This window comes from Jatropha curcas, chromosome 3 (genome assembly GCF_041381405.1).
Source record: "Jatropha curcas cultivar XTBG-Jc1 chromosome 3, XTBG_Jcur_1.0, whole genome shotgun sequence".
Classification (NCBI taxonomy): domain Eukaryota; kingdom Viridiplantae; phylum Streptophyta; class Magnoliopsida; order Malpighiales; family Euphorbiaceae; genus Jatropha; species Jatropha curcas.
The window spans coordinates 25,688,272-25,709,162 of NC_143153.1; the positions used below are offsets into that span (position 1 = coordinate 25,688,272).

General features: G+C 29.9%; 1 non-coding gene across 1 annotated transcript; it reads left to right on the forward strand.

Moving 5' to 3' along the window:
* Nucleotides 1–20,250: 20,250 nt before the first annotated feature.
* LOC119371106 (small nucleolar RNA R71) lies at nucleotides 20,251–20,356 on the forward strand. The gene has a single exon (XR_005178678.1). It is a non-coding gene; the product is annotated as a small nucleolar RNA R71 (small nucleolar RNA).
* Nucleotides 20,357–20,891: the final 535 nt, after the last annotated feature.

Sequence of the window (20,891 nt, forward strand, 5' to 3'; positions counted from 1 at the left end):
TTTTTGAAAATTATAAGATTAAATTTTTATTTACTATTGATTTCTTTAAAAAAATTAAATAATATGATCCTATGTTATTTAAATATTGATTTGATTTTATAAAAAACTTAGATATAGATAAAATAGATATAAATAAAAAAAAATCAAAATCTTAAAACTATAAAACACGTGAAATAATATTTTTATAGATTTTTTTTTTGCATTTTTACATTTATTTTAAGATTAAAATAATAATATGCTTTTTGAAACAATTAATATCATAAACAATGAATGATTGAAAGATCAATTAGAATAACATATTTAAATAATAATATTACCTTTTAAAAAAAATAATATTAAAATAATATAATAATATACTTTTTAATAAGTAATAAGAAAGTATTAAAAATTATAATTTATCGATTATTAAAAACTTAAGTTATTTAATAAACTCAAACTATTATCAATTATCCAATGCCTAAAGATATTTTAGGATTTCTAAATTTTCACTAAAGTTATTATAGGTAATCTCATTATTTCCACGGTCCCACTTTTTATATGATATAGATAGATATCTTCGAAACTATAGTATTTATACTAGTATTTAGAGTTTGAGAAAATGAATTATAAAACATTATTCTATGTAAGATTTGAATTAAATAGCTGAGAGCTACTAAAACAATTGATAAATATATATTTTCCTCAATTCATCTCTCTTGAAATTATTCTTTATGTTATATTTATTTTATTGTATATTGACTCTGTTTTTTTGTATTTTCCCTAGATCCGTCGTTGAGCTCAATGACGGAACTAAAACCTGAAATTCCAATTCAAATCTCAATTTCATTCCTGAATGACTTAGAATCAATCATAGATTCAATGAATTGCACCACCCATAGATAGGATTCAACATTTAGTCAATTCGGTCAATTTGAGTAATATTTTTAACTGAAATAAATCGATTGAATTTTTTTTTACTTAACTGAATTTAACATAACTAATTTTTTAATTAAATTTAACCAAACTATTTTGATCGAATTGATTTTAATCATTAACCGAACCGAAATTAAAGAAAATGAAAATTTAATTATCCAATCAAATTTAACTGAAATTTATGATTAACCGAAATAAAAATTAACCAAACTTGTTAATCACAACTTAATCAAAATAACAATTGAAATATTTTTAATTTTTAATTTTTAATTTTATTAACTACTTAATCAAAACGACGTAATTTAACCCATAATCGAAAATTTAATTTCGTTTAACCCAACTTTTAATCAACACGGAATTAAGCTAACAGATCGCTGAACTTACCAATAGACTTATAAAATAATACAACTATTCAAATAGATAATGGTGTTGTAGTTAAATAAAATAATAATATCCTGGGTCAGCTGAATGACGAAGTCGACTCATCTTCTCCATGTGTAATGAGTACCTTCCATAAAAAGGTGCAAATGGGCGATACAGAGACCATCAGTATTATGGCATTAATTGCTTCTCTCTCAACAAACAACAACTAAACTAGCCATTAGTCCTCTCAAATGAGATATTCTTCCTCTCATCATACCCAATTAATGGTCGACCGAAATACCAGAGAGGATCGCCATTCCTCTCTGCTTTTGCTTTTCAGTTTGCCATCTTCACCAATTAAGACTGGCCGCCATCTTCACCAATTAAGACTGGCCGGTGGAATCTTTTTTTTTCCTTTTATCAAATAAAAAAACAAAATTGTAAAACAAAACATATAGATATATATTTGTTAGGCCTCACGTCCGATACCAGTTGTTGGGCATCAGCTCTGATACCACTTTGTTGGGCCCTCACAAAGAATTAAGAGAAAATTGACACAGCGGAAAAATAGAAATGGGACACACAAAATTTAGTGGCTCACCCTCAACTGTTTAGGGTTACGTCACGGGACAAACTCCGAATAATTCTTCCATTATGAAAAATAGTAGCTACACAGAGAGAGTAATACAAAAATAGTAGCACACAAAGTGTTTTCCAAAAACACCACATAATTATTTTCTCACTATTTTTCTCTCCCCTCGTTTTAGGAAAACCTTCCTAAAACTAGATATCTCTCTCTACATTTTGTTTTCTCTCGTTTCTGCTGTGTGTTGAAACGAAGCAGATCCTCTCCTATTTATAGGAGAAGAAAAAGCGTCCATCGAAACCTAACACGTAGAAACGTGTTAAATGAGCTGTGTACAGCTCATTTAAGTTACACCGCTTGCCTCCTTTTTTGAATTCTTCTGCCTACAAAATTTGCTACCGCCAATGCTTTATATTTTGTCAAAACTGCCTAACCTAACTTTAGAATTGTTTTGCTGCCAACTTTGAATCCTTCCATTTTTAACTTTAGTGTGTAGGTCCCACTTGAGTGGGCACCACCACAACAAATCTCTCCCTACACACTCAAGTGGGGACGTTAGCCATCATCATCTCTGCAGCTATCCGACAGTATTCGAACTTCTCCTTTGAAAGAATCATCATCAACATGACTGATCCATTTTCTCCTGTATGGATCTTCTCAAGCTATAACAGCTTCATCTCCAACATATCCCTGATCTAGTGATAGAATGGAAGGAGGAATTCTTTCCAAGGTGAATTGCGCTTTGACTGTCACAAAATATCCGATATCGTTCTTGATGAATTCCGAGTTCATTCAAGAATTTCTTCATCCACAGAACCTGCTTGCACGCTTCAGTAATCTTAACTGCCACGACACGGCTCCCCTTGCAAATGTGATTAGATATCCTGAAAGTCCATTTCACTGCAGTTCAATTTTCCTTTCCAGGATTTGAAAGAAACCAACTCACTACTCCAACTGAGTGAGCAATATCTAACCGTGTAAAAACCATGGCATACATCAAGCTTCCAACTGCTGAAGCATATGGAATCTTTTCCATTTCTTCCTTCTCTCCATCCGTAGAAGGGCGCTGTTTAGAACTCAATTTAAAGTGATTAGTAAGAGGACAACTAACCGCCTTAGCGTTTTCCATTCTAAACCTTTGAAGTACTTTCTCAATATACTTCTCATGTGACAACCATAATGTCTTGGCTCTTCGATCTTCATGCCAAGAATTTGCTTTGTTGGTCCCAAGTCTTTCATGGAAAAAGACTTACTTAGCTGTTTCTTCAAGCTAGACTTCTGACTAACAATCAACATATCATCCACACAGAGCAAAAACAATGTAGTCATCATCAAAGAATTTCTTCATAGAAACACAGTGAACTGAAGTAGTCTTTCTATAGCCATGCTCCCCCATAATAGACTCAAACTTCTTGTACCACTGTCTCAGTGCTTGCTTCAAGCCATACAGGCTCTTCATCAGTTTGCAAACACAATCCTTTTTTTCTACGAAACCCTCTGACTGCTCCATGTATATTTCTTCTTCCAAATCTCCATGTAGGAAGGTAGTCTTCACATCCATTTGCTCGATTTCCAGATTAAAACCGGCGGCCATTCCGAGCACTGTTCGAATGGATGTCATTTTCACAACTGGTGAAAAGATTTCATCAGAATCAATACCCTTTCTTTGATTAAATCCTTTCACAACCAATCTAGCTTTGAATCGTGGTTGGGAATTGTGTTCTTCCTGCTTGATCCTGAACACTCATTTGTTCTTCAAAGCTTTCTTGCCTTTGGGCAACTTTACCAGTTCAAATGTTTCATCCTCATGCAAGGACTTCATTTCATCTTGCATGGCTTCAATCCAGTTCCTCTTGTATTCATTTTCCATAGCTTCTTCAAAGCTTTCAGGTTCTCCCCCATCAATCATCAATAAATATTCATTTGCTGGATATCTAATAGATGGTTGTCTGACTCTACTAAACCTTCTTAATGTTTGAGAACCTTCCGGTGTTGGTGGTTGAACATGAACACTATAATCTTCATCTGGTTCATTCTGATTAGGAACTTCTGGATTTTCTAATTCTGGCACTTGTTCTTATGGAACATTTTCTTCATCTCCAATTTGTTTGCGTTCTATTGGAGGGACTCTCTGTATGTCTGTTGAGTCTTCACCAGATCTATTGGGACTCTGCTTCAATATCTTTAATAGTCTAATCTTCAACAAATACAGCATCACGATTTCTGATAATCGTCTTCTGGATTGGGTTATAAAACCTATAGCCACATTGGTCTTGGCCATAGCTAATGAAATACACAACGTCTAGTCTTGACATCAAGCTTAGACCATTCATCCTTCGGGACATGTACGAAGGCTTTGCACCCAAACACCTGCAAATGATCATAGGAAACATCCTTTCCTAACCATACTCTCTCTGGAGTATCTTACTATAGAGGGAAATAGAGTGAACGGTGAACTGCTGTGAGTAACGCTTCACCCCAAATTTTTAGACAACTTTGCATATGAGAGTAAACATCTGACTCTCTCCACCAAAGTTTTGTTCATCCTCTCAGCCAAACTGTTCAGTTGCGACGTCTTGGGAGGTGTCGTTTGATGTCGAATGCCATGCTCTTTATAGAAACATCAAATGGCCCAGTGTATTCTCCACCATTATCTGTCCTGATACACTTCAGCTTCTTGCCCGTCTGTCTCTCAACCAGGTTTAGAAGACTTCAATGTGTATACCCAAGTCTTCCTAGAATGGTCATCGATAAATATCACAAAATATCAATTTCCACCATATGACATTGTCAATGGTCCACACAAATCTGAATGAATCAGATTTAATACATTCTTCATTCTAGAAGGAGGGGTAATCTTGAAAGCTACTCTGTTTTACTTTCCCGCCATACAATCAGGACACTTGTCTAGGTGAACTTCATCCAATCCAGGTAGTACGTTCTTTCTTGCCAGAGTTTTCTCACTCATGTGACATAGTCGTTTATGCCACAAGTCAATTGTACTATCATTCTCCGCTACACTTAAAGTGTCTTGGGAGAGTTTCGCATGCTTCACGTACAGCTTTCGGTCTTTAGCTACGACAAATGAACCTTTTGTGAGCTTCCACTGACCATTTCTGAAGGTGCTACAGAAACCTTCATCATCAAATCTACCAACCGAGATTTGGACGCATGCTCCAAAAGCCCATTCCTCATCAGTCTTGTCTTCTAGTTTAGTTCAACTAAACACAAGCAAATGCATTTTGATTACCATAAGGAGATCTCTCATTTCTCCATATATGGTAATTCCCGCCATTTAGACTGATCATTTTGCTTGTCCATTTTGACTTGCACATAAAATCATCACCAACATAAATCGTATACGTGAACAGTAGTATACGTGAATAGTGACCATGAATAGTAATAGTATACTCAAATAGTAATTGTATGCATGAACAGTAACTGTACACGTAAATAGTACTATGCGTGAATAGTGCTGGGCTTACGGACTCAGCAACAGTAACGCTACTGTTCACCATTGAGTTACTATTTTACTATTCATCACTAAGTCGATTCTACAACGTCTTTCCGAGCGGACAACACCAATGGACTCATCGTAATTTTCTCTTCGTCGTGGTATATTTATTTTCAAAATATATCCACGGATCCGGTACCGCTATCTGATCGGCTGGACCTGCCGAAACCTTCGGCTTTGATATCATTTGTTAGGCATCACGTCTGATACCAGTTGTTGGGCATCAGCTCTGATACCACTTTGTTGGGCCCTCACAAAGAATTAAGAGAAAATTGACGCAGCGGAAAAATAGAAATGGGACACACAGAATTTACGTGGTTCACCCTCAACTGTTTAGGGCTACGTCCACGGGACAAACTTCGAATAATTCTTCCATTATGAAAAATAATAGGTACACAGAGAGAGTCATACAAAAATAGTGGCACACAAAGTGTTTCCCAAAAACACCCCATAATAATTTTCTCACTATTTTTCTCTCTCTTTATTTTAGGAAAACCTTCCTAAAACTAGATATCTCTCTACATTTTATTTTCTCTCGTTTCTGCTGTGTGTTGAAACGAGTCAAATCCTCTCCTATTTATAGGAGAAGAAAAAGCGTCCACCGAAACTTAACGCATAGAAACAGGTTAAATGAGTTGTACACAGCTCATTTAAGTTGCACCGCTTGCCTCCTTTTTTGAATTCTTCTGCCTACAAAATTTGCTACCGCCAAGGCTTTATGTTTTGTCAAAACTGCCTAATTTTAGAATTATTTTGCCGCCAACTTTGATTCTTTACATTTTTAACTTTAGTGTATGGGTCCCACGTGAGTGGCACCACCACAACAATATTCTTAACTAATATGATATTAATTTCACTTATCACAGTCCATTATTAAAAGTGTATTGCTTTCATGTTGATTTAACACATGCTTTATGTTGTATCATCACATAATTACATGAGATGAGATAATGAATTGGTAAAAAATGGAATTTTTTATGATTGGCAATGCAAAATATTTAGGTTGGTTTGGATATTCTTTGATTTGTTAAAAAGATAAATGAACTGTATCCTTAGACGCTGATTAGTTTTAAGTTTTAAGGCTTGAGATTATTATTAGAAAGAATTCAATTGTATATCATGAAAATATGTGTAGAGATAACTTTTTAAATATTATTTATCATTTTAATTACGCTCTATTTTGTAATTTTAACTGTTTTAGTAGTTATTATCTATTTTAATAGTCGTTGGCTATTTTATTAGTGGTTAGCTGTTTATATAGCTCTTTAGAATTAAAGTGTTCGGTGTTTGATTAGATATTTAATATAAAAGATAAAAAAGGTACGAAATTGAAGAACAAAATAAAGACAAGTGATGGATATAGGTGTCATAACAAAATTATGAAATGCTAATAGTTACTAAAAATAACATCTCATGATACATTGTTTCAAACTTTAAATATTAGGATAAATATTGTATTACTAAACGCTATAATTAATTAAGATTATATTTTGACCTAATCAAAGCACTAAACGATACTTCAAATACTGTTGCTGAATATAGTTTATTCTTTATAGTGTTTGGTAGCATAGCGTTTGATTAACTTTTAGAGATTATATAAAATAGCATTTTATAAAAAGTTAACACGTAACATTTAGTTTTTAACATTTTATGAAAAATTATATAGCTGCTCAAATAGCTAATGCCACTAAAACAATTAACAACTATCAAATTAGCTAATTTTACTATACAGACTTTTTATTTTTGATTTAGTTTAATTTATCTCTAGTGGTTGAACCAATTTAAACCACACCTAGCGATTACAAGATTGGGGTATGAAATTCGCATTTTGGAACCGTTAAATGGATGTCATAGAATACTCTTATTAATGAAAAAAAAAAAAAAAAGATCTTAGAAATACGAGATTTTGGCTTTTTCTATACGGATATAAATTTTCCTCTGCAACCTAACTATTCTTGTGACAGTTACAAAGTAAAAAATTTCATCGATTTTGATAATTTATATTCATATTATTTAATTAACCACGTAATAAATGATTTATCGTAATTTATATTCACATGCAATGTATACATTCATTATGTAGTCTACGCAACAAATGTATCAAGTGACATAAGTAACATATGCATGACTTCATAAATAAAATTATAGTAATAATTTAAAATATTGTGCTATAATAATAAAAAATTTATCAGAAAATTAATACTACTTCTGTTTTATAATATTTGTCACATTTGAAAAAATAATTTGTTTCAAAATACTTGTCACATCTGTAGTTTCAAGAAGTAATAAATATTTTTTTCATGTTTACTCATTGTATATAACCAATATTACTTTAATTTAATGGTTTTCTTAAAGAATTAGTGTTAAATTAAAGGTAATATAGTCAATTTACTCAATAATTTATTGTAATTTAGATAAATTTAATGATTTTTTTTAAATATAAAATTATAAATGTAACAAATATTATACAACAGAGATAGTCCTAAAGTACAAATATTATTAATTACAACAATTAATTGTTTACATAGATTTCTTCAAAAAGAAAATTTTGTTATATAGTTTAGTCAAAAAGTTAGATATGAAAAGAGCCCATGCTTATAGGATGAGCATTGGTTCTGAATTCTGATTCTGTTTAAATAGAATTGAATTAATATAAAACTGAATAAATTAATTTGATATATAAAAAATAAAATCAAACTTAATTGTATAAAATTAAAATTAAGCTGGATTAAGAAGGTTTCATTTTTACTTAATTTTTAAATTAATTTTAAATTTTTAATTGCATATAATTAAAATTAAATCGAATTATTTTTTTTAAAATTTTTTCTCAATCAAATACTTGAATTGGATTTGACTTGATGAGTTTTACATGCAATTCTGGGGTTACAAATTATAAATTATAGCACTTCTGATATTTAAATTCCCAAGAAGTTGAACGAAAAGTGTATGGGCAAGAAATTTTTATTTATTTATTTATTTTTTAAGGTAGAAAGATTTGAATGGAGAATTTAAGGTGGATAATTAATTAGGCTACGCAATGAAATGATTACATTACGTAAACCATAGTGCCATATTATTAACTGGTAAGGTCCACTAATTGTCAGGAATACTCAATCGCGTATATATCAAAATGAATTTAAGAATAAACCCATTTTCATTAATAATTTAGGCCAAAATAAAAAAAGTCTCTCTTTCTACTAAAATCTAAAAACTCTTTTTCTTCCTTTATGAGTGGCCAGCGGTGGCGGTCGCCCATTTCCCTCTTTTTTTTTCTCCTTTTTTTTTGTTTTTTTTCCTTTATATAATCTTGAGATTTATATTTTCTTATTTAGATCTGAGTTATAATTGCTAAAATATTGAAATTTATTATTGCACATATCTTGAGATTTTATTCTCAAATTTAGTTCTGAGTTATTATTGTTACCATTATAATGATTTTGTCTAGGGTATATTATTATTTGATCAGTTATGTAAAAAGAAGTGTAAATCTTCTATCTAATAGATTGGATGTAATCAAATCAAACTTGTAAAAGATCAGGAAATTGAACAGTGGCCATGAATAGTCACCAAATAGAGCCAAGCAATCATGTGACATAAATATTATGCTCTGTCAACTCAATTAGATACTTCAAATTGAGATTGTGTTTTTTTATTTTTTGTATAAATGATTTATTCATAGATTTTCTATCAAAAAAATATAAAAACATATTAATCTGTATGTCATATCTGAACTTCCTTATAATTGTCATTTGAGATTAAATTTATACTCGCCTTCACATTAAGACCAAATAAATTAGAGGGAGAAGTCATATTTATCCAAATTATTCTTTTAAAGAATGAGAATATTAGCTTAATTGAAAGGGAAAAAAAATTAAATGGGGCGTAATATATGGGACAATTCAAATTTTATTTTTCAAATTCTTATCCCCATCTTTAAGTAAATTAAATTTTATTCCTTCTATTGGAATACATTTTGGGTGGATATTCAATATGGTAAATGACTTTGCCATCCCTAAAAATGATGGAGCAAGCGAAGGAAATTCAAATGGAATGGCCCAATATTATATTATATATATGGTGGAACTTATAATTTTTTCTGGAAGTTTTCTCAAATTACCATTTGTGTCTTTCAATTTTGCAGAAGACCATTTATGCTCCTTATGTTGCGTTTTTTGTAACTTTTGTATTCCTTGTCATGTTGGATCAATGGAGTGTGCAAGAAATCACTGTACTGAGCGTGAACAGTAATCTTTCTATCCGACGTGTAAGAAATGGATTGTATTGGACTCTATTTGCTTAAATCCAGCGCCTTTAATTACTATTTGCTTAAATCCAGAGCCTTTAATTACTAACCCGTCTCCAACCTTCTATCTTATTCTCTCTCTTCATTCTCTATTTCTTCCAAAAACAGAAATAAAATTTTCTCGCGAAACAAACAGATACAAACCAAAAATAAAAACTTTCCCAACAACCTTACCCAGTAAATCCAAAACTGAAAATTTACCTTATTCCGTTACTTAAAAACTTTCCATTCCAATATGAAATGATAATCACGAAGTCGAGAAGAAAATCCCAAATATTTAAAGAAATAAAAATAAAAATTAGAGATTTGAAGAGCTACTAAAGTTGAAAGTTTTATTTTAGAAAAACAAATGCATGCAAACCCATTTGCAATTTTGATTTTGAGGCTGAAAAAGAAGAACCTTGAAAACTATTCAATGCAAATAACTGAGTCGGAGAGAGAGGGTGAAGCAAGAAAGAATCTGGTTCAGAGATAAAAGAGAAACTAAAGTCTGGTTCAGAGAAGAAAGAGAGAAGCTGAAGTTTGGATTTATTGCAAGAGGCGTTAAATTTTTTCAGTTTATTCATTTAGTTTTTCATTTTTCTCTTTCACGTTATTTCTTAAACAAGTGAAAACCAACGGGGCATCTAAACTGATGACATATCAACTGCTTATGACATATCAAAGCAAGTGTAATTCACGCATAAGATTCAATTTGGAAGCATAACTTTTATATTTTTCAATTATATAATAATATTTAATCGATCTAATTTTATAAATTAAAAAATTCAATCAAATGTGATAAGATTTTTTTAATAAAAAATATAAAGTTTAATTTTGTGCATTTAGCAATCATTTTGTTTATTCATCTAAGCTTCTAGTGCTCTTTAAGAGAATTATATATCAGGCATAATAATGAAAACAAACTTGAATTTTGTTTTTCTTTTAATTTTAATCAATTTTTTTAATTTTGTCCATCCTAGCAAATAGTTATTGCTAGGAATCACTAGAAGCTCGCTGACGTATCCATTATCGGATTCTACATATTGCCACTTCAGCTTCACATCATCATATGAAAAAAGTTTAATAATCAAACAAATCCTAAACATTAACAATTTTTACAATTTGAATAATATTTTTAATTCTTCTATCCAAATTAATCTTCACAAAAATTAAATTGAATCAAACCGATTAATTAAACACCAAGACAAAACCTAGTTTAGGTGGATAATTTATTAGTTATGGGCTATAGTCGCAATGAAACAGTAATTATTATATATATATATAAAGCAAGTATTTTTTTTAGAAGTTGACATGTGGCATTTTATAAATGAACATTCTTTCTTTATTCTTACCATATAAGATTCTTGGTAATTACACATAAGATTATAATGACACATAGGACTAATTTCTATTACTCTATCAAATTAGGAAAAGTTTGATAAATCATAAAAGAAAACGGTTTATATGAAATTATCATTAAAAATGATATATATGCACGTTTATATTTGAATTTCTATTATCCATTCTATTTTATTTATTCTATTATTTTTAATATCATTTAAGAAAATTTATTAATTCAAAAATAAATTAAAATCAATAATTTTTAATATATATATTTTCTTTTCTTTCAATTTTACTATAGACATTAATGTTTATATAATTTGTCTAATATTTTAAATTTAAAATAGATGTTCTTTAAATTAAATAATTTTCAACAAAATTAATAAATATAAAATTATAAACAATTTAAATTATAAATTTTTTCTTTACTAAATTATATATTTTACTATGCATGCTGCTAGTTATTATGTACACCATAGAACCATAAATTAACTGATACAGTTCAGTAATTATTACATATACCATAGAGCCATAAAGTTTTAAATTTGATAGTCTGTTTTTTTCTATCTGTTGATTTAAGATTTAAAAAAAAAATAAGGAGAGCAATAAATATATTAAATTTTAATAAAAATAGAGGTCAAAAAAATATATTGATAATAATTCACCTGGTTTAAGTGAATTTTAAGATAGAGCTAAGTTTAACATGTACTATTAATACTATTAGTGATAGAAGGATAATCAGAAAAAAAAAATTTAATGAAACATTAGAATCATAAAATATCACTTATGCAGAAATAAAATAAATTTTCTAAAACAACAGATATTAAAATAACATAGGGAGTAATATTGTACACTTATTTTAACAGTTTTTAGAAAATATAAATTTGATGTATCACGGTATAACTTTTATAAAAATAACTTTTATATTTTCAACTATTTAAAAAGTGTTTAATGTATGATGGTATAACTTTTATAACAATAACTTTTATATTTTCAACTATTTAAAAAGTGTTTAATTAAGTTAATTTTATAAATTAAAATATTTAATTAAATAATTTTTCAAATTCAAATATTTAACATGTATAATAAGATTTTTAACATATTATTTTTGTGGAAGAACTGGAACTGGTATTTAATAGCATGGCAAGGAGGTTGCATGGATGAATATGGCTACTTCAACTTTGGCTGCTCAGATAACAAATTAATAGTTTCTCTTACAGATGTGTGTACAGGGTTCATGGAAGAGATGGTGCTCCTGTTTTAAGCTTCCAACGGTGTACCTAAGGGCATCCACATTTTTCAAAGGGGACGAAAAAAAAAAAAAAAAAAGATGACAATTAATTGTATTCATCAGAATACTGCCTGAGACTCATTCCCCCTGCTCAGTGATGCTTTGTATTTATTTTCACACTAAAAAAAATTGGAATAAAAAATTTGTTTAACAGTGTAAAAAAAAAAAAAAGGTCAGATTCTTGTATAAAATGATTAAAAAGATATGATTTATCTTTTTAGGTCAATTTAACCTTTGAACTTATTTTGATTTTTATAAATTGATTAATAATTGATTTAATTTAACATGATTAACTTTTTATCCCCTTTTGTCTTACCCTAAGAACACTTAGATCGAACTTTTCCAACATTTATGAATATAAATTTAAAATCTATAAAACATCATTTCTTGTAATATAATAAATTTATAAACATGCAGTATAACTTTAATTTATTCAAACATACAAACTGCATAGATTTCATAAGCAATAATCCAGTAATAAATTTTAATTTTAAAATGTTCAAATTAATACATATTTATAAACTCAAAACCATCAATCAAGGTAAAGAGATATACATATACTTCATATATCATTTTCCTATATTTTATAATTAATTAATTTTTTAATAAATTAGTCAACTCGATTCCAACTATAATTTTAATAAATGTCTATACAATGATTTGTACATTATAGGTACAATAGTCGGTGCTGTCAAGGCTGGATTGATGAATATGTATGTAATATTTATAATTTTATATTATACTTCATTCATAAATATAAATCGTGGAAAGTTTTTTACATTATGATTAAAAAAATAATTAATTCCTTAAAATATTCATTAATTTTGTGAGATTATTTTTTATTTAATCACAATTGATGAATTTTGTAAATAAATTTTAAACTTCAAAGAAATAAAACTTACCAAAGTGATTATATTTAAAGCTATCGGCTTCGATCCCTATTAAACACACGTGCAGGGAGAGACGAAAAGCCTTAACTGTGACTAAATTTTGAGCCGGATTAAACGGTCCCTAGTAATAGGGTTCGGATACCGGTGATACCAAAAAAACAAGTTTATTTGATCCTAATTTTGTATTTAATGATTCTCAACTTATTATTCATACTATGAGTTCAAGTTTATTGATAACTCAGAATTCGGTTCTCTTTCTATGGGCTCTGAAATCATATTAAATCGTAGGGTTGACATCTCCATTTGAAGGATTAATAGGCAATTTAATACGGATAACTCATTCTTTATATGGGTTTAAAATATTATGCTCCATTTATTTCTGTAAAATAACTTTCAGGAAAATAACTTGCTGAAAATATTTTCCATTGAAAAATATTTTTCAAATAAGTTATTTTCCGTTTTTTGATTATAATATTGAAAATTAGTTAAAAATATTAAAATTTTTATCTCATAAGACCATAAAAATATTAATAATAATAGAAATTTTATAGTTTAAAAATTTTATGGTTAAATATGAGAAGAATGCAAAAAAAAAAAAAAAAAAAAAAAAAAGAGTAAATTATGAAAGTGGTTAGTGGTAAATAATGACTAGTGGTGACTACGATGATTAATAAATAAAAAAAAATTGGTTTATAAGATTTGTCAATGTCTGGAAAATGTTTTACTTTCTCGAAAATAAAAAGTTATTTTCCTTAAAAAATCACTTAATTCCTTCGACCAGGAAAATATTTTTCGTTGATTTATTTTCCTGAACGCCTCAAACAATAAAAAATTATGAAAAATATTTTCCTGAAATTTATTTCACAGAAATAAACGGAGCCTTGCTTTCAAATTGTATTTCTTAAAGTTTGCCTTTTTTTTTTTGGAAGAGAATAAATGAGTAAAGTTATTTATTTAGAATGGATTCTATTGTTAATTCAAAACTGGCAATTCATTTATATGTTTTTTTTTTCAATTAAACTCATTTGTAAATTTATTTCAAGTACTATGTAAATGAATTTTATTTTGTCTTTTGCTAATTGATATAATTGAAATGGTACATAACGTTATATTAAAAAGTTGTTTCCCTCCCCTTTAAACTGGCGGCTCTCTCTCCCTCTCTCTTTTTCTCTCAAAATTTAAAAACTTTTTTTTGTTTTTTCACGGGCGGCTACCGGTGAGCTCTCCCCGGTGGTCACCCCGTTCCTTTTTGTTTATTTTTTTACAAATAATCCTTAAATCTATTTTTAGATATGAGTTATTGTCGCCCAAATATTGAGATTTATTGTTGCCAATATTTTAGGATTTTGTTCTCATATTTAGTTCTGAGTTATTATTACCTACATTTTAAAATTTTGTTCTCAGATTTAGTTCTGAGTTATTGTTATCACCATTATAGTGATTTTGTCTAGCATCTTTTATTATTTGAATAGTTATGCAAAAAGAAATGCAAATCTCATCTCTAATAGAATGAAGAAATTTGAAAGTAATAAGATTAAACTTGTAGAAAGACCATAGGGTCGAATAGTGGCCATGAATAGCCACCAAGTGGAGTAAGCGATCGCCTAGGGCACAAATATCATGCTCTACTCAATCAGATACTTCAAATCAATATTGCGTTTTTTAGTCTTTGTATAAATGGTTTCTTGTTAGACTTTCTATACAAAAATATAGAAATATATTAATTTGTATTCTATATCTATATCAATTAATAAAATTTCTAGTTTGATTTTTCCCAAAAAAAAAAAAAAGTTGTTTCCTCTTCTTATGAAAATTCTTGTGGTGGAAAAGACTCGAACATACAACTTCCTATTTTTCATATTATTTTGTGTGTGTGTGTGTGTCTATATATATATATATATATATATATATATATATATATAAGTGGGACAGATGGGGAATAATGAGATTTTTTATGTTGTCCTTATAAAATTTAAGATACTCTAAAATAAACTTAATCATAGCCAATTAAAAAATTTTAACATAAACGTATATATCATATCTCTATAATCTGATTGGATGTTTTTTTAATAGATAAATATATATAAATAATTAAGCATTTGAAATTTGAACTTTTACTATTATTATCTTATTATGTCTAATTGTGTTTTATTTCATTGTATTATTATATAAATTATTAATAATAATTTAATAATTTAATAATTTATTATTATTATTATTATTATTATTATTATTATTATTATTATTATTGTAATTTATCTTCAATATTATTATTTTAAATGAATATATGAAAATGTGAGGCATTTGAAAATTTTTATTTTTGTGAATTTATTTTAAATAAATATGTCTAGATAATTAATATTTTGATTTGAAGAAGTTATGGTTAAATTTCTTTAATTACAAATTGTACTCTAATTTGGCTGGCCAAAAAATAAGATAACAAAATTTTATTTTTAAACTTCTCAAATTTGATTAATTATATTGATATCTTATTTAATTCAAATTCTATTCTTTCCATTAAGAAATATAATTTTATTAATAAATTTTTTAATTGACTTTATGATTTTGATAGGTTTAAAAAATAAAAATAAATTATTATTATTTATAAATATTTAATTTGATATATTAGATTAGTTTCTTATTCTATTGTTAAAGCATATTTATTTACTAAAAGAAATTATAGTGAAAGTTATTAACAAAATATGTAAGTTAATTATAAAACATAAAATAAAAAGTATATGATGATTTTTATAAATCAATTTGGTATTTAAATAAAACAGAAAAGCAGCTACTTAAACAAAAATAAAAGCAATTAGTGTATCATAAAAACTATATGAACCAGTGTGTTGAAGATAATATAAATGATATATTTAATATTTAAATTGCTATTTTAAAGAGAGAAACAAATATATCAAATTTTTTTAATAAAATATTACATTGCAAGACATATAACTAAAAATAATATTTTACCGTATATATAAAAACTACTACATTGATTGCAATATAAATAAGAATTTATATTTTAATTATATAAATAAAAAAAGTTAAATGAGTATAAAAAAATAAACATATAACTAGTATAGTCAATGTGCATCGTACTTGATAAAAAAGAATTAGAATATATAAAAGTGGGAATAGAGAGGGGAATATTGGGATCGCAAAATAAGGCATGCTTAAATTTAGTAATGAAAATTTGCTCTCTAATTTGATTGGTTAAAAAATAAAATTTTTTTAAGTAATATTTAAATTTGATTTGTTATACTAGTTTCGTGCTCAAAACTAAGTACTATTTGCTGTAAAATAATAAAAAATATTTATTCTTGTTTTAGTCAAAATTCTGTTGAAAAAAAATCTGCAAATTAAAATAATTTTATTTTATTTTTTTATATTTGTAGGGCGGAAAGCGTTGAGGTAACAAATTTACTAAATTTATGAATGGGTAAAATAACTTTAAGCCTTTAATTTCAGTGATTTAAAAATAAAAATAATTTCATTTCATTGGTCACATTAGCTTTTATTTAAATCTAAATTTTATTGTTTCTAAAAAAAAAAAAAAAAAGCTATATTTTGTTGGCTAATAATAAAACAAAAATTTATTATTACAAAAGATTGTAATTATAAATTTTAGGAAAAGGCTCATCTTCGCTTCAACTTGGTCCCCAAAATCAATTGACCCATATTTTAACTTTGAAGCCATATTTCTCCAATAGTTAGCGTATTACAGCCAAATAGTTCAAACCTTCAATTGGTCGGTGCGCGTGTAACATAATCAAAATCCAAAGAGAGTGAGAGAATAAATTCAAAGTTGAATACCTACACCAACGATTCAGTTACTGAATATCATCATTGGAAGGGAAAAATAAGCCAAGCTACCTCCTTTTGTAATATGAAGTTTACACATTCAGAGCAATGAAGGAGCGATGTCTTTCAATTGAGGTGAAAATCAAATTGGGGAAAAAATAAATTTTTCTTTGATATTCAGAAGCGAAACTAAAATTGACAGTGACTCTCTCATTCTTCTCGATATTGAAGGTAAGTAATTTCTTTGTCTTTGTTTCTTTGTTAACTAAAAGTAACTCAGAAAAACGTTTCTTTGTTTCTTTGTTAATCAAAAGAACTCAACAAAATTGTTTCTTTGTTTGTTTGTGGTGTAATCGACATTGTTTCATTGGATTTTTTTTTATGTCTCATGTACTATAGCCATATTTTATATTGTTATTAAATGTATATTATATTATTATAAAACAAAAGTGCTTGATTGTAACTGTTTTATATTTTATAAAGTTTTAATATTCATGGTTTTCGGATACCAGCTTGATTTTGTATGGCATTTTATTGATAGAATGGGAACTCCAAATCCAGTCAATGTCTTTATCAAGCTTCACCACAATGGTTCGATTATCATAAGAAACGAAAGGTGAGAATATATTGGTGGTGTGATTGATGATTTCAATATCAATGTATTGATTTCATCAATTTCAAATGACTTCGCAATTTGGTTAATCTGTGTGGTTACGGGGAGTAGCTTAGAGTTTGGTGAGAGTTTTGGTGGCGTCAATGAACCTGTTTCCATAAACATTGGGATTGAGGGTGAGAGTGTTGATGAATATGAGGAGATTGAGATATAGGCTGATCCAGGGTACCATTTAGGGAGAGAAAATGAAGAATTAAACATTGCTCGTGAAAAAGTTAAGAATTTTTATGCCAATAAAAGAAATGGCGAAAGTAGTGGTAAAGAAATGAGGTTGAGGAACCAATTCAAGATAATGTTACCCAAGAAGAACTAGCTGAAGAAAAACATCAAGAGGTATCCTCAGACGAAATCTTGGAGCATGATAATGATGAAGAATAGAATGGAGAAGGCAATGCATCTGATGATGAAGGCAGCATTGAAGAACTTAGCGGGGATGAAGATCATGGAAATGTCATAAGGAAAAGAAGAAAAAGTGTAAAATATAATCCTTCTGTCACCCTTCGTTCATTTATGGTTGGAATGGTTTTCAAAAATTCCACAGAATAAAGATGCTTTTACTAAGTATGCTATATCTATAGTTTTTTCATTATCTCCTTTGACTAAGGTCATCCCTCCTTTCTTAGGCACCACATGAATCGGGCTCACCCATTCACTATCAGAAATGGGATAGATAATCCCAACATCAAGAAGTTTGAGAATTTCTTTTTTCATAACCTCTTTCATATTACGATTTAACGTCCTCTGATGCTCAATGGATGGCTTATCATTATCCTTAAAAAGGATCCTATGCATACATATTGAGGGACTAATCCCTCTCAAGTCATGGATATTATATGCTATGATGCTTCTATACTCCCTTTAACACCCTTAGGGTCTTTTCTTCTTCTAACTCACTTAACGATGCACTAATGATGACTGGGTAAGTAGAGTTAGGGCTAAGGTGCACCTGAGGTTTGCTAATAGTTGCTTGAGTTCTACCTTACGGGCATCTTCTTCCTTAAGTGTCGAAGGAGGAGGTTTGTGTCTTTCGTCCTCTTGGCTTCTTAATTGTTAATCTTGTGCTTCTAACCGGGGGAGACCTTCTTTTGAGCCTCCAAATAGCTCTCCATTTCCAGATCCTCCGCTACAGTGCTTCACATCTTCCTTTGATCCCACTAGGCAAGTATGGAGGGGATCATTGGACTCCTCCTTTCTTGCTATCTCCTTAGCTAGCTCTTTGACCATATCCACCCTAAAACAGTAATGAACTTAGGCTGGTTGTTTCACCATTTTAAAGAGGTCAAAAACCAATTTCTCATCATCAACTTGGAGTGTGAGTTTTCCATTTTTCACGTCTATGAGGGCTCCAGCTGTAGCTAGAAAAGGCCTTCCCAATATGATAGGGATGTGCCAATCTTCATCCATATCAAGAACCACAAAGTCTACTAGTATGAAGAACTTGCCGACCTTTACTACTACATCCTCAACAACTCCCAAAGCATATTTTGTAGACCTGTCTGCTAATGGTAGAATCACCCGTCTTTGGTTTTAACTCCCCTATATCCAACTTCTTGAAGATAGAAAGCGGCATTAGGCTAACAATGGCTCCCAAGTCAGAAAGAGCTTTTTGAATCTCCATCTCTTCAATTTCACAAAGGATGAAGAATCTACCAGGATCTTTCAACTTAAGAGGGAGTTTGTTTAAGTCAAAGCACTGCACTCCTCTGTTAGGGCCACTGACAAGATGTCTTTAAGGAACTTTGCATAAGTAGGCATTTGGGAAATTATGTCAGTGAACGGGACATTCACATAGAGCTGTTTTAGAAGATTTAAGAACTTCCCAAATTGCTTCTCCAGCTGAGCTTGTTTCAAACGCTGTGGGAACGGATCTTTGTCCTTGAACTTCTCACTATCCACCTATGACGAATGACTAACTTCTAGTGTCTTAACCGTTTCATTTCCCTTTTTCTGATTCCAGGTTTTGGGAGGGTTTGTTCGTAGGTGTTACCACTTCTGAGAGTTAGCGCATTAGAGTTGTCTCTCGGCTTCTCAAGAGGTTGGCCAAGCAATTTTCCTTGGGTTTTTTAGTTTGAGGAACTAGCCCGTTGAGTCATTTGGGTCTCAAGCATCCTTTGGTGAGAGACCGGTTAGTCTATTTTAGCATTTAGATGGGTTATCATTTGAATCAACATGGCTATATATTGTTCAAGATTTGAATCAGCATTTGACTGAGGTGGCTGGGTGTTTGGAAATGGTTGGTTTGGCATTTGTGGCGATCTTGGTTGCTGGAGAGTAGAGTAATTCCATCAACATGCTGACTCCACATGCTGTAAAGGCCATGTTGACCTGCTGAATACTATCCAGCTTTTTAGCCAATGCGTCAAATTTGGCCGAGAGTAGGGTAATTCCATCAACCTCTAACATTTTTGAAGTCTTCTTTATTGGATTTGGCTCCCTTCCACATCTTTAACTGTTGTTGGCCATTTGCTCTACCAGTCGGTAGGCTTCATCAATCATTTTTTTTTACAAAGGATCCTCCAGCTGCTGCATGGAGAGGACTTTGTACACTTGGTAGAGCTCCCTTAAAGAATTGGTGGATGAGAAATTTCTTATCCCAGCCATGATGAGGGCATTATCTTTGCACGTCTCAGTACCTCTCCCAATCTAAAAAAGGCTTTCATCAGGTTTCTGCTTGAAGGTAACTATCTCAGTCTTCAGCTTCTGAGTCTTGCTAGGTGGGAAGTACTTCTTTAAAAATGCTGTATAGAGCTCATCCCATGTTCTGAAAGATCCCACCAACATCGAATGTAACCAAGCCTTGGCTCTATCACAGAGTGAAAGGTGAAGAGCCTTAGCTTCTTAGCCTCTTTAGACATTCCATTGATCCTCACTGTGTCAAAAATCTTATTGAAGGTTGCAATGTGCACATTTGGATCCTCATGTGACAACCCTCCAAACTGATTGTTTTGAAGCAAGTTGATTAATGATGTCTTTAGTTCATAGTTGTTTGCTGCAATTGCCGGCTGTACAATTGATGGATGTATCCCTTCAATGGTGGGGACAACCAAATCTACCAATATTTGATTTTCTCCCATTGGCGGTACTTCTTCAAAAAGCAGGAATCCCTTCCTCTCGCTCTTCCTCAAACACTTGTTGCTCGTCGTCAAAAGCTAAAGTTCCAACTTAGGGGTCCATAGAGATTCTCCTTGAAGGCCCTCGTTGATGTTTGGGTTTATCCTCATTAAGGCTCTTGCTG